Genomic DNA, 14,588 nt, shown 5'->3' with positions numbered 1-14,588 from the left:
GCTTTAAAGAATCGACCTCAAGAGAAATTCTATCAACGTTCCTAGCCAAATCATCAGTCTTAAGCAATTTTTCTTCAATCATAGCATTAAAATTCTTTTGCGAAGAAATAAATTCTTTAATATTAGATTCAAAATCAGAGGGCATATTATTATAATTTCCATAAGAATTGTTGCAGGAATTACCATAGTTATTAGAGGGATTATTAGGATATGGCCTAGGATTGAAATTCCCTCTATAAGCGTTGTTACCAAAATTATTCCTACCAACAAAATTCACATCCATAGATTCATTGTTATTCTCAATCAAAGTAGACAAAGGCATATCATTAGGATCAGAAGAAACACTCTTAGTAGCAAATAATTTCATAAGTTCATCTATCTTTCCACTCAAAACATTGATTTCTTCTATCGCATGCACTTTTTTATTAGAAGATCTTTCAGTATGCCATTGAGAATAATTAAACATAATATTATCTAGGAATTTAGTAGCATCTCCTAAAGTGATTTCCATAAAAGTGCCTCCCGCGGCCGAATCTAAAAGATTTCTAGAAGCAAAATTCAATCCGGCATAAAAATTTTGTATAATCATCCACAAATTCAAAACATGAGTAGGGAAATTACGTATCATTCTCTCCCAAGCTTGTGCAACATGTTCATGATCAAGTTGTTTAAAGTTCATAATATCGTTTCTAAGAGAGATGATCTTAGTGGGAGGAAAATACTTAGAGATAAAAGCATCTTTGCACTTGTTCCATGAATCAATACTATTCTTAGGCAAAGACGAAAACCAAGCTTTAGCACGATCTCTAAGCGAAAAAGGAAATAGCTTCAATTTAACGACATCATTATTGACATCTTTTTTCTTCTGCATATCACATAAATCAATGAAGCTATTCAGATGAGTAGCGACATCTTCACTAGGAAGGCTGGCGAATTGATCTTTCATAACAAGATTTAACAAAGTAGTATTAATTTCACAAGATTCAGCATTGGTAAGAGGAGCAATCGGAGTGCTAAGGAAATCATTATTATTGGTATTGGTTAAGTCACACAATTTTGTAGTATCTTGAGCCATCGCGACAAACAAGCAATCTAACACACGAGCAAACAAAAGCAAACGGGCAAAAAGAGGCAAATAGAGAGGGAGGATAGAGAGAGAAAGAGAGGGTGAATAAAACGGCAAGGGTGAATTGGGGGGAGAGGAAAACGAGAGGCAAATGGCAAATAATGTAATGCGAGAGATAGGGATTGTGATGGGTACTTGGTATGTTGACTTTTTGCGTAGACTCCCCGGCAACGGCGCCAGAAATTCTTCTTGCTACCTCTTGAGCTTGCGTTGGATTTCCCCGAAGAGGAAAGGATGATGCATCAGAGTAGCGTAAGTATTTCTCTCAGTTTTTGAGAACCAAGGTATCAATCTAGTAGGAGGCTACGCTCAAGTCCCTCGTACCTGCACAAAACGATAGCTACTCGCAACCAACGCGATTAGGGGTTGTCAATCCCTTCACGGTCACTTACGAGAGTGAGATCTGATAGATATAATATTTTTGGTATTTTTTGGTATAAAGATGCAAAGTAAAAAGTAAAAGCAAAGTAAAAACAAAGCAAGATTAAAGTGATGGAGATTGATATGATGATAATAGACTCGGGGGGCATAGGTTTCACTAGTGGCTTCTCTCAAGAGCATAAGTATTCTACGGTGGGTGAACAAATTACTGTTGAGCAATTGACAGAATTGAGCATAGTTATGAGAATATCTAGGTATGATCATGTATATAGGCATCACGTCCGTGACAAGTAGACCAAAATGATTCTGCATCTACTACTATTACTCCACTCATCGACCGCTATCCAGCATGCATCTAGAGTATTAAGTTAAAAACAGAGTAACGCCTTAAGCAAGATGACATGATGTAGAGAGATAAATTCATGCATTATGAAATAAACCCCATCTTGTTATCCTCGATGGCAACGATGCAATACGTGCCTTGCTGCCCCTTCTGTCACTGGGAAAGGACACCGCAAGATCAAACCCAAAGCTAAGCACTTCTCCCATGGCAAGAACTACCAATCTAGTTGGCCAAACGAAACGGATAATTCAAAGAGACTTGCAAACATAACCAATCATACATATAAGAATTCAGAGAAGATTCAAATATTGTTCATTGATAGACTTGATCATAAACCCACAATTCATCGGTCTCAACAAACACACCGCAAAAAGAAGATTACATCGAATAGATCTCCACAAGAGAGGGGGAGAACTTTGTATTGAGATTCAAAGAGAGAGAAGAAGCCATCTAGCTACTAACTATGGACCCGAAGGTCTGAGGTAAACTACTCACACTTCATCAGAGAGGCTATGATGATGTAGAAGCCCTCCGTGATGACGGCCCTCCTCCGGTGGAGCTCCGGAACAGGCCCCAAGATGGGATCTCGTGGATACAGAAAGTTGCAGTGGTGGAATGAGGTTTTTGGCTCCGTATCTGTTCATTTGGGGGTACGTAGGTATATATAGGAGGAAGAAGTACGTCAGTGGAGCATCGAGGGGCCCACGAGGCAGGGGCGCGCCCTAGGGGGGGCGCCCCCACCCTCGTGACCTCCTCTTTTGTTCCTTGGCGTAGGGTCCAAGTCTCCTGGATCACGTTCGGTGAGAAAATCACGTTCCCGAAGGTTTTATTCCGTTTGGACTCCGTTTGATATTCCGTTTCTTCGAAACACTGAAATAGGCAAAAAACATCAATTCTGGGCTGGGCCTCCGGTTAATTGGTTAGTCCCAAAAATAATATAGAAGTGGAAAATAAAGCCCAATATAGTCCAAAATAGTAGATAATATAGCATGGAGCGATCAAAAATTATAGATACGTTGGAGACGTATCAAGGCATCACGTCCGTGACAAGTAGACCGACTCCTACCTGCATCTACTACTATTACTCCACACATCGACCGCTATCCAGCATGCATCTAGAGTATTAAGTTCATAAGAACAGAGTAACGCCTTAAGCAAGATGACATGATGTAGAGGGATAAACTCATGCAATATGATGCAAACCCCATCTTGTTATCCTCGATGGCGACAATACAATACGTGTCGTTTCCCTTTCTGTCACTGGGATCGAGCACCGCAAGATTGAACCCAAAGCTAAGCACTTCTCCCATTGCAAGAAAGATCAATCTGGTAGGCCAAACCAAACTGATAATTCGAAGAGACTTGCAAAGATAAACCAATCATACATAAAGAATTCAGAGAAGATTCAAATATTGTTCATAGATATACTTGATCATAAACCCACAATTCATCGGATCTCGACAAACACACCGCAAAAGAAGATTACATCGAATAGATCTCTAAGAGAATCGAGGAGAACTTTGTATTGAGATCCAAAGAGAGAGAAGAAGCCATCTAGCTACTAGCTATGGACCCGAAGGTTTGAAATAAACTACTCACACATCATCGGAGAGGCCATGGAGTTGATGTAGAGGCCCTCCGTGATCAATGCCCCCTCCGGCGGAGCTCCAGAAAAGGCCCCAAGATGGGATCTCTTGGGTACAGAAGGTTGCGACGGTGGAAATACGGTTTCGTGGTGCTCCTGGATGTTTGCGGGGTATATGGATATATATAGGAGGAAGAAGTAGGTCGGTGGAGCAACGAGGGGCCCACGAGGGTGGAGGGCGCGCCTAGGGGGGTGGGCGCGCCCCCTGCCTCGTGGCCTCCTTGATTGTTTCTTGACGTCCACCCCAAGTCTCCTAGATCATGTTTGTTCCAAAAATAACGCTCCCGAAGGTTTCATTCCATTTGGACTCCGTTTGATATTCCTTTTCGGCGAAACTCTAAAATAGGCAAAAGAATAGCAATTTGGGTTGGGCCTCCGGTTAATAGGTTAGTCCCAAAAATAATATAGAAGTGTAAAATAAAGCCCATTAACATCCAAAACAGATAATATAATAGCATGGAACAATCAAAAATTATAGATACGTTGGAGACGTATCAATGTGCAATCTGATGGTGAAGTCGTCATTGATTGGTCCACTTTTGAGATAACTCCTGTTTGTGATGATGTAATAGCTCCTATGTGCGAGGAAAACATGTGTGCAGTTCTTGGAATTGAGGATGAGGTCGAGGATGCTCAAGAACGAAATGAGCCAGCTCCAGTTGTTGCATGCCATGTTAGGGAGGAATTAATGGCTGAGGGAGTCATACCAGTAGATGACCAAGTTCCTGAAGACATATAAATTTTATATGACAAAGATCATCCAAAAGTTGAGAAAGGTTCAATCTTTCCAACAATGATAGATTCTAGGAGGGCCATGAGACAATGGGAAATTAATGAACAATTCAACCTAGGGACTTATAAATCTAACAAGAGTAGGTGGATGGCACATTGTATGGCTGAGGATTGTCCATGGAAAATAACATGTCATTTGATGGCTGATAAGACAAATACTAGGGTACTAACATAGCTTAATTGATATTCATTTTTTCTATTATGTTTTATTATGGTACCATCCTATTATTGTATCTACACTAACAACTTTTTTCATGTATGCAGGTTAACCAAATTGGACCGTCGCACACATGAGTTTCAAGTAGCAGGCTAACTTCGGCAATGGCCTCATAGGACTGGGTTCAAGAAAGGTCTAAGAAAATATTGAGGAAAACTCCAAATATAGGTTGCAAGGATTTACAAGACACGTTGGAGGAAGACTGGAATGTAACCACTAGCTATGAAACTGTATGGAAGGGGATGCAGAGAGCAAATGATGAGATATATGGTTCGTGGGGTAGTAGCTTCCGGTACCTATTAAATTTCAAATCAGAGGTAGAACTGAGATCTCCTGGAACCATTGTTGAGGTCGACACTAAACTAAAGGACGGTAATGTTTACTTTCATAGATTCTTTATGGCACTTAAGCCTTCTGTAGGTGGGTTCCACGCTGGATGTAGGCCTTTTCTTAGCATAGACTCAACTGCATTGAATGGGAAGTGGAATGGTCATTTAGCTGCATGTACCACTTTAGATGGACATAATTGGATGTTTCCTCTTGCATTTGGTTTTATTGAGGTTGAGGATGAAGATAACTGGACATGGTTCATGACATAGTTGTGTAGAGCACTGGGGCCAATTCCAAAGCTTGCTATAAGTACAGATGCATGTAAAGGTTTAGAAAATGCAGTTAAGAAAGTTTTCCCTCAAGCAGAACAAAGGGAGTGTTTTAGACATTTGATGCAGAGTTTTTCCAAAATATATCATGGTGACATAATTGGTCGCATGTGGGCCGCGGGAAAGACATATAGACCTTCAATGTTTGAGTACCACTTCTCCAAGGTTCTAGAATCAAGTCAAACTGTCGGTAAGTACTTACAAGATTGCCACAACCTAAAGTGGATGAGGTCTAGGTTTAACACCGAAATCAAGTGTGATTACATTCATAACAACCTTGCCGAGCCCTTCAATAATTGGATAAGAGGAATTAAAGATCTTCCTGTAGATGGGCTAGCTAACACACTAAATGGAAAGATAATGAAGTTAATTGAAAAAAGAAGAAAGATTGGGGAGAAGCTACTGGAGAAATGTTGCCAGCAGTTGTACAACAAGTGAATAATAGAACAAGAGGGCTTGGGCACTTGAAAGTCACTAGAGCAAGTAACTGGAAAGGTGAGGTCAGGGACATCAATAAAGACAATCTGAGGCATGTGGTTAACATAGAACAAAGTGAGTGCACGTGCCTAGAGTGGCAGCACACAGGTAAACCTTGTGAACATGCACTTGTTTTCTTGATTGGAAAAAGGAATGTGAAGATGGAAAATTATCTCCATGAGTACTTCTCTGTAGAAAGGTTTAGGGCAACTTATAGGGGGTCCGTTGAGCCTCTCACAGATCGATCACAGTGACCTAATGTTGGGCTAGACTTTGTGTTGCATGCACCGCTCCCCAAAAGTTTAGCGGGAAGAAAAAGGAAGTTGAGATTGAAAAGTTGCCTTGAAAAGGGAGGAGGAAATTATAAAAAGAAACCACCATCGAAGGGTCAATTAGGAAGCCAAAATAGGTGCAAGAAGTGTCATGAATTGGGACATAGGCAAGCTGGTTACCCAACTAATGGGGTGATTCACATTTACTGAACTCATATTTGATGTTCTATTGTTTGTTTGTAAAACTCATTGAATTTGTTGTTAGGAAACCAAAACCTAGAAAGATAAAACCAAACACTGAAGTTGATGTCGAATGTACAATCCCAGGAGATGCTCTCCTACAAGCTAGCCCTCGCCCCGTCACAAGGAGGTAATGTTTTCCTTCTCTTCAATTATCTTCAATTGTGGCATGTTTTTCTCTTGAGAAATGTCTTATGTGTAGTCAAACATCTCTTGGAAGCACTCATGGAGGGGAATCTTCATTGGCTATCTGTAGCGACCTGACCCGAATGGATCACGTCTACTGTGCTACGGTGTCATCCCTGGATCAGTAATGCTGACACCACACAGTACATCGAGGTTTTATAACAGAGTTGCAATCACACACTTATTACATCGATGGCTGAAAAAGAACTTATTACAATAAATATGGTTGAAGGCCATCTAATATCGATAACAGCGGAAGACTCGGAAGATAAATGGGTCCATCAACTCCAGCGGCATCACTGAGTATAGGGCCACGACCTAAACACCTCAATCGTTGTCTGAAAAGTCTGCAACATGAGAAGTTGCAGCCCAAAAACGGGTCAGCACATGGAATATGCTGGCAAAGTAACACATAGAGAGTAATGGAATGAAACAGCTATACTATATGCATATATGGCTGGTGGAAAGCTCTATGGTTACAGTTTTGCGTAAAGCCAGTTTTTCCCTACTGCAAAGGAATAAATTTATTTAACTATCATGGTGGTTGTGAAACATTGAGAATGGTTGACAGCATTCTCAATCCCAATTAAAAATAATTAAAACCCAATAACATTAATTAGAGGTAACATGTTGAGATTCACTCAATATTCAAGTACTAGATACTCAAGTTGTCCATAACCGGGGACACGGCTAATCATGATTAGTTTGTAAACTCTGCAGAGGTTTGCGCACTTTTCCCCACAAGACTCGATCGCCTCCGTTTGGTTTCTCGCACTACATGGTGTTTGAGAAGACGGATGACCGAGACATAGTCTTTCAGAAGCGCTAGCACCTTACATGTGGGGTAGACCGGTACACCTACATCCCCTACATCTGCTAGTCCACCCCGTAAGAGTTTGCACTACTTAGTCAACTATGCCAGAGCCCATAATGGCTTGTGGCTGCACACGGAAGTTTCTAGCATGAAAGATCTTATGATCCCTTTGAGCCTGGGTGGCGGTCCAAAAAAAACAGGCAAGTCCTGATAGACATCAGGTGCCTCAATCCACCCAGATGTGTGTTTAAGTTGCCACCTTAGATAAACCATTAAAATTATCATCTCACATATGTCATGGATATCACTCACCCAATCCACGTCTACTAGCATAGCATGGCATAATAAGCAAACGTAGAAGTAACTCCCAAAGGTTTCATAATAATACAGGTAATAGGTACTACCTCATCTACTTCCCATCCCACAATTTAATTAGATCCTAATCATGCAGTGTGAGAGGATTGATCTAATGCAATAAAACATGGGTTGTAGAAAAGGTATGATCAAAGTGTTACTTGCCTTGCTGATGATCCGCGAGTCCTAGGGTTTCGAAGTAACAAGCGGCGCAATCCGGGTAATCTATCGCAGACAAACAACAAGCATACAATAAGTACTCATCTAATGCACAGGTAAAACTCGAACAAGAGAACGAACCAGAAAGTTCAATTTAAGAACTCCGGTTGCAAAGAAAGAACGAAAAACAAACGGCGAAAGAAAACAACTCGGTTCTAGCAAGTTGAATCTAGGTCAAATTTTTATCGGGGCAAAAGCTTGTTCAAGTTGATAAGACGGAACGGCGGTTTCGAGACGAAACTCCAGGCGTTTGAATCACCTGATTCCGATAAACGAGCGAAAAGAAAGACTAGAGAGAAGATCGGATCTGAGATCGCGATCGCGGAATAAATCCGACGAAAAGAAAAAGAAGAACGGTTAAACGAACGGACGTCGTTAACCTAGAAGAATCCGGTGATCACGTTCGTTAGGACGAACGGTCCAAAGGCAACTAAATCGGAGAAGAAAACGAATCCGATCTAGGGTTTCGGAGAAGAAAACCGAACGAAAAACCGATCTAGAAAACCGGAACGGTTTAGAGAAGAAAAGAATCGGAACGATTAGAAGAAAACGATCCGAGAAAAAGAATAGATGTAGCGCGGGGCTACCTCGGCGGGGTCTCCGGTGAGGGGCTCCGGCGGCGTCGGCGTGGGGCGGCGGCGTGGGCAAGGTGCGGCGGCGGCGCGGGTGTGGGGCGGCGGCGGTAAGGTGCGGCGGCGGCGCGGGGTGTGGGGCGGCGGCGGCAAGGTGCGGCGGCGGCGCGGGTGTGGGGTGGTGGCGGGAAGGTGCGGCGGCGGCGCGGGGTGTGGGGCGGCGGCGGCAAGGTGTGGCGGAGCTCTAGGCTTTGGGTTTGATGATTTAGAGGGGGGGGGGTGCTTGGGTATTTATATGGGTGAGGGGAGACAAAACTTGGGGTAGGGGGCAAGAATTAGACTAGGAATAGGAAAAGATCTAGAAATAGAAAAGGAATATACGGAAGTAGGACAAAAGTCCTACTAGGATTTGGTTTAGAGCAAGAGGCGAGGCGGCGGCCTCCTGCGCCAGCGCTAGGCGCGCGCTCCCTGGGGCGGTGGCCTTTGGCCGTAGCCTTGGCCGGCTGGGCCTTTGGCCCAAGGCGCTGGACTTTGATTTTTTTTTATACGGTTCCGCGCTCGGAAAAACACAGAAAACAAAATCTACCGGACTCCAAAACTAATAAAGTAAATTTTCCTCGACTTCTAAAAATGAGTCGAACAAAATGAACTTTTCTCCGGACCTAAAATGCAATTTTCGAAAACGCGCATTTTTCCCTATCCAAATAAACTGCAAATAAACACCGGAAAACAAAAATTGATCTATTTATTATATCTTCATTTTTTTTCCTAAATTTGGGAAAGTCATATTATTCCCTCATATATTTTGACACCGGAAAAATTATTGAAGATAAAATAAATAAATCAAATGATCCTATTTTCAAAATTTCGAGAAAACTCTCAAATATGAAAATAACGAAATCTCCAACTCTCTCCGAGGGTCCTTGAGTTGCGTGAAATTTCTAGGATCAACCAAAATGCAAGAAAAATATGATATGCATGATGATCTAGTGTATAACATTCCAAATTGAAAATTTGGGATGTTACACTATCCCACAATGCAGCCCTAGTCCAATGACAAGGAGGTATTTTTTGTGTGCAAATTGTTCAATATATGTACAAATGTGGCATGTTTTTCTCTTGAGAAATGTCTTTTGTGTAGTGAAACATCACTTGGTAGCCCTCTTGGAGGGACATCTTCATTGGCTATCCTACAATGCAGCCCTGGTCCAATGACAAGGAGGTATTTTTTTGTGCAAATTGTTCAATATATGTACAAATGTGGCATGTTTTTCTCTTGAGCAATGTCCTATGTGTAGCCAAACATCACTTGGTAGCCCTCTTGGAGGGACATCTTCATTGGCTATCCCACAACGCAACCCTGGTCCAATGACAAGGAGGTATTTTTTTATGTTCTTCAATATCACTACAAATGTGTTATGTTTTTATCTTAAACAAGGCTTGTTTATGTAGTCAATCATCTCTTGGTTGCCCTCTTGGAGGGACATCTTCATTCCCTACCCTACAAGGCATTCCTGGCCCAATCACAAAGAGGTAAAAAAACTGAAGTTTTTCTTCAATTATGTATAACATATGTATGTTTTTTAATTCAAGGAATCGATGCATTATGTAGGAAACTTTCTATGGAAACAAGGACTCCCTCTTCTCCAACAAAACTTGTTTTGAAGGCCGCAAAGAAGATCACGCCGAGGAAGAGAAAAACAGTGTAGCGTGTCATGTTATGATTTGTCGCCCGTGTAGTGGTCTTCATGAAATAGATGCCACGTGTTCATGAAGTTGATGCTTTTGGACTGAATTCTTGCCCTATGTCTTCTATGATCTATTCGTGTGTAGTGAGATGAGGACTCACTTTATGCTTTTGAATTCAACTTGTGAGACATGACCCACTTTCTCTTTAAATATAAAATTCATACCTATAAATTATGGATTGTCAAGTCGGTACATATGAGCCGTATTCAGCCGATTTTGTGGATTCACACATATATTCTTGTGTCATGTGAAAATGGTACAAAACTAAAGAGAGGTCATGTCAAAATTTGTTGAAAATGATGTGAATTTTTTCAACAAAAATGTACATAAATTCATGCTACAACCATTAAGCGAGGGCTATAGTTATTGTATTTTGCTGTTGCTGGCCATATGCTACTTCAAACAATAGCAGTGAGCAGCTACAGAAGGCTCCAGCCAACAACAATAAGCTAGCAGCGAAGACCTACAGTCTACAAAGCTACTCATACAACAACATGGAATAGTTACAAAGCTACCAGCGATGCACGCTCCGGTGACGGCGGAGCCGGCGCGGCCGGCGTAGCCGTGCCGGCGACGGGAAGGAGACAACAAGGTGGCGCCGTGCCGGGAAGGAGCTACGGCGAGATAAGCCGCCAGGAAGCATGCAACAGGATCACCTCATTCCATACGTAGAGCAACCATGGGCGTGTTTGGTTGCCTGCATAGGCCTCGACCAGGCCCACGCGGGAAGTGATCAGCCTGTTTGGTAGCCCGCATACACTATTGGGCCTGCATCGCACGCTTCTTAAAGCACCTCTGGGCATGGCTCACTGGGAACACATGAATCAACAGTTTCTCCAGGGCCAGGCCCGAGCGGTGCACGTGGGCGGTGGCGGCTGCACGTGCGCGGCCACGCTCGAGAAGCCGCGTTGCTTCCAGAAGCGTCGGCAGTTATTAGCCTCACCGCCCCTCACCGCTCCCTCTCCCCACTCTTCCCCACTCTCCCAACTCTCACCGGCGGCGGAGGATCAGAGCAGAGGAAGAAGATCACCGGACTCCATCACCGGCGGTGGCGGATCGGAGCAGAGGAAGAAGACCACCGGACTCCATCAATGGCGGTAAGCACTTCTCTCTCTTTGGCATGCGGAGGGGAATGGGGAATAGAGGTAGATAAGCATAGGGGTAGTTCATACTAGTTCATAGCAGTTCATACGAGTTCATACATGCAAGATCGGAATGCAGAAGGGGGATTGGGGGTACACAATGGAAACCGGTTGACCACGGCAGTTGTCACTGGCGTGCGGAGCGGCTGGTCGAGCCGCTGACCTTCATCTTCTTCTTCATCGCCGTGCGGGCCGGCGGGTCATCGTCGTCGTCCTCGGCAAAGTCGAGGTCGATCTGCCAGGTAGGACGGCTTGGCTCCGGCGCCCTCGCTGGCATGGGCACCGCTTCTTCTTCCTCCTCCTTAGGCTCCCCAACGATGACCGCTGGCGGCGTGATAGCCGTCTCCCAGTACACTACGGCACGACGGTCATTAGGAGCCCAGTAGGTCTTGTCACTACAAAAAATACACTTCCGTGATGATACGTGTTTGTCACGGTAGGTCGTGTTTTTTGTCATGCATGTACATCCATGACGATTTTATGACAAAATCAAGATAGTCATACATGTGTTGTCGTAGAAGTGTTCCATGACATTACCAAAATTATCATCACGGAAGTGTCCACTTCCATGACAATAAATCGCGCGTCACAGAAGTGCTTTTGTCAAGGGTGACCGACACGTGGCATCCACCGTAACGGAACGCCGTTAAGCTATCGGGTCCGGTTTTGGATCCGATAACCCGTTAACAGCCGGGACCAATGGGAAATTTCCACGTGTAAAATTCTGATTGGCCAGAGGGAACGCCTGTCAGTTCGTCATTGGGCCAGATGTCGCCCATCCATTGGAGGAGACATGCCTACGATACGTCGACACGTGGCTAGGCCCAACAGAGGCCCATATAGGTTAAAAAGGCCGGCCCAGTCAAAGGCTCGTAGTACTTACTCAGGTACTAGTGGGCCAGCCCAATAACAGCCTGCTTAATAAAGGCCTATTTATAGCCCGAAGCCAGATCTGGCCCTTAATTATTCGCCAAATATTTGGGCCCATTTACGGCCCGAAGCCAGATCTGGCCCGTTAATTGTTCGCCGAATATTTGTGCCCAATTATAGCCCAGTGGCTTTCGGCCTGTTAGAGGCCCGATGTAGACATGGGCCCATTTCAGCCCGGTGTGACTTTCGGCCTAGGAATGGCCCATGCTGCCCATGGGCCATATATGGTCTAACGGGACATCGGGCCCACTAACGGCCCGTGATAAAGGTGGCAACAGTTAAGCCCAACGTGACTTTGGGCCTGTTAAAGGCCCGTCGCATAATTTGTCCCGTTGATGTTTGTACTAAGCTTTCGGCCTCTTAAAGGCCCATGATATCAGTGGGCCAACTAAGGCACGAGATATGTTTCGGCCTGATAACTACCCGTGATATAACTGGGCCCAAAAAGGCCTGGTCTACATTTCAGCCTGCTGAAGGCTCGTCGACAACTAGTGAAAATTGAGGCCCAACATGCATTTCGGCTTGCTAAAGGGCCATGGTTTCATCTGGGCCGTAACAGGCCAGTACAATATTCAGCCTGTTAATGGCCGAATGCTACCTGGGCCAAACTAAGCGCTGGGTCCACAAAAGGCTCAACTAAAATATAGGCTGGTGTAAGTTGTGGGCCTCGCACAAAGTGTGAAGGCCCCAATCATTCGGGCCCAAGAAAGATGCAGGCCGGCCCAACTGTGGCCCGCTAAAAACCAGACCCGTTAGAGGCGAATGTTTCAGCCCGGTCGACTACATCTGATTTTTTTCCAGATAGCGAATTATGGCAGTAACTAGTAGGAATTAAGAACCAACCTACTCTATACAATAAATAAATTACGACATAGTAACTAAGATAAACCTACACTATACAATAAAGGATTTATGGTATGTTACATCCACTGGGAATCGAAGTTCGCCACCAATGATCATAGTGCGCAACGAAGAAGCAGATTACAAAAACTGGGCACCATTGCGGCATAACAAAATAATACTGAACCGATACCACTTCTAAGATAGTTCAAGAAAGGTTAGGCTTGCGCGGGAACTGCTGCGCAAGCTACTGAGCAAGGCTGTGAGACCGGCCTAGCATGTCGGTCATAACTTCCAGGTGTAGCTGTTTAGCGATGAGGTTCTCATTGGTGTTCTCTGCAATCTTTCTTAGAGATAGGACTTCAAGTCGAAGTTGAGTTGCAGAATGCCTTTCTGCTAGAACTTGGGACAGAAGAAGTCGAACTGATTCAAACAACGAATTCTGTGAGCTTGTCTGACTGCTAGTCTCAAGTAACTTGAACACTGCATCAAGACAAGACTTTGGGGTTGTCTCGCTATCTTCAAGATGTTTTGCCTTCTTTGCTGCAATATATGTTGGGTTTGTCTCACAGCCTTCAGCAGACTTGTGCATGCCATCAGGCATATCACCCTGAAACAAAGCAGAGAGATGACAGGTTTTGCACATGTATAAATGAAGATGATAACTATGCTGTCAATTCCATCCAATTTCAAATTAGAAAATAAAGAGTAAGTTCAAAATATCAATAGCATAATTTGGCATTGTTCATAATGCGGGGAGCTTCACCACACTAGTGGATTACCATGTCAACATAACAAGCATAGATGAAGGGCAAAGAAAATCATTGTATCTATTTTGGTTAATGTGCATGGCATGTTGTTCATATCATCAGCCACATCAGTAAGATAAAACAGGAGATGACAAGGTGCAAACATGGGCTGCTTACCACACACTGGATTATAGATCCACAAAAACAAGCATACATATATGGAGTATTGAGTAATGTGCATGGTATGAATCAGGAATTTGGTTTTACAAGTAAAACTTAGAACTTACGGTTCTTGCGAACATGCATTTTGGTAGAAACAGCAAACTAAACAGCAGTAAACGATAGGGAGTATGACCAAATTAAACAACAGTTGATGATAAAGGTTTTAGAAGGACTGACTTACATTAATAGTTAACACCGGCTTTATAATGCCCTTCTCCATTTCAAGGGAAGGATATGTAACATCCCAAAATTCTAAATTTTGGAATGTTATATTAAATAAATAATTGTGATTGTTGTGTGGTTGATTGTTTGAAATTGAGTGGAAATAGAAACTTTTTTGAAAGTTGAATGAGAGGGAATAAAAGGACTTTCCCAAAACTTTTCATTTTGAATTTTGATCTCCATGAATTCAAATTCATTTCATCACAAAACCCTAGAGTGGAGATAGTATGACTTCTTCCATTTAAAGAAATGAAAAAAGGGGTTTTGAAGTAGATTTGAATTCCATTTGAACAATAGTCCAACTCAGAGACTTTATGCCACTCAAGGATTTTCATGAGAGAAGATAATAGGACTTCTTTAAAATATATGAAATAGAGTGGGAAGTGATGAGGAGCACTTTTGAATTTCATTTGGTTCACTTTTGGAAAGTTTTTCGT

The 14,588-nt window shown here is 43.2% G+C and overlaps 1 pseudogene; it reads left to right on the top strand.

The window, feature by feature from the left end:
* Positions 1 to 4,602: 4,602 nt before the first annotated feature.
* On the top strand, positions 4,603 to 6,122 carry LOC147978897 (uncharacterized; annotated as a pseudogene).
* Positions 6,123 to 14,588: the final 8,466 nt, after the last annotated feature.

This window comes from Triticum urartu, chromosome 3A, assembly GCF_056163025.1.
Source record: "Triticum urartu cultivar PI428250 chromosome 3A, HENAU_Tu73, whole genome shotgun sequence".
NCBI lineage: Eukaryota > Viridiplantae > Streptophyta > Magnoliopsida > Poales > Poaceae > Triticum > Triticum urartu.
The sequence above is the reverse complement of the archived record's forward strand: the minus strand, read 5'-3'. Positions and strand labels throughout refer to the sequence as shown.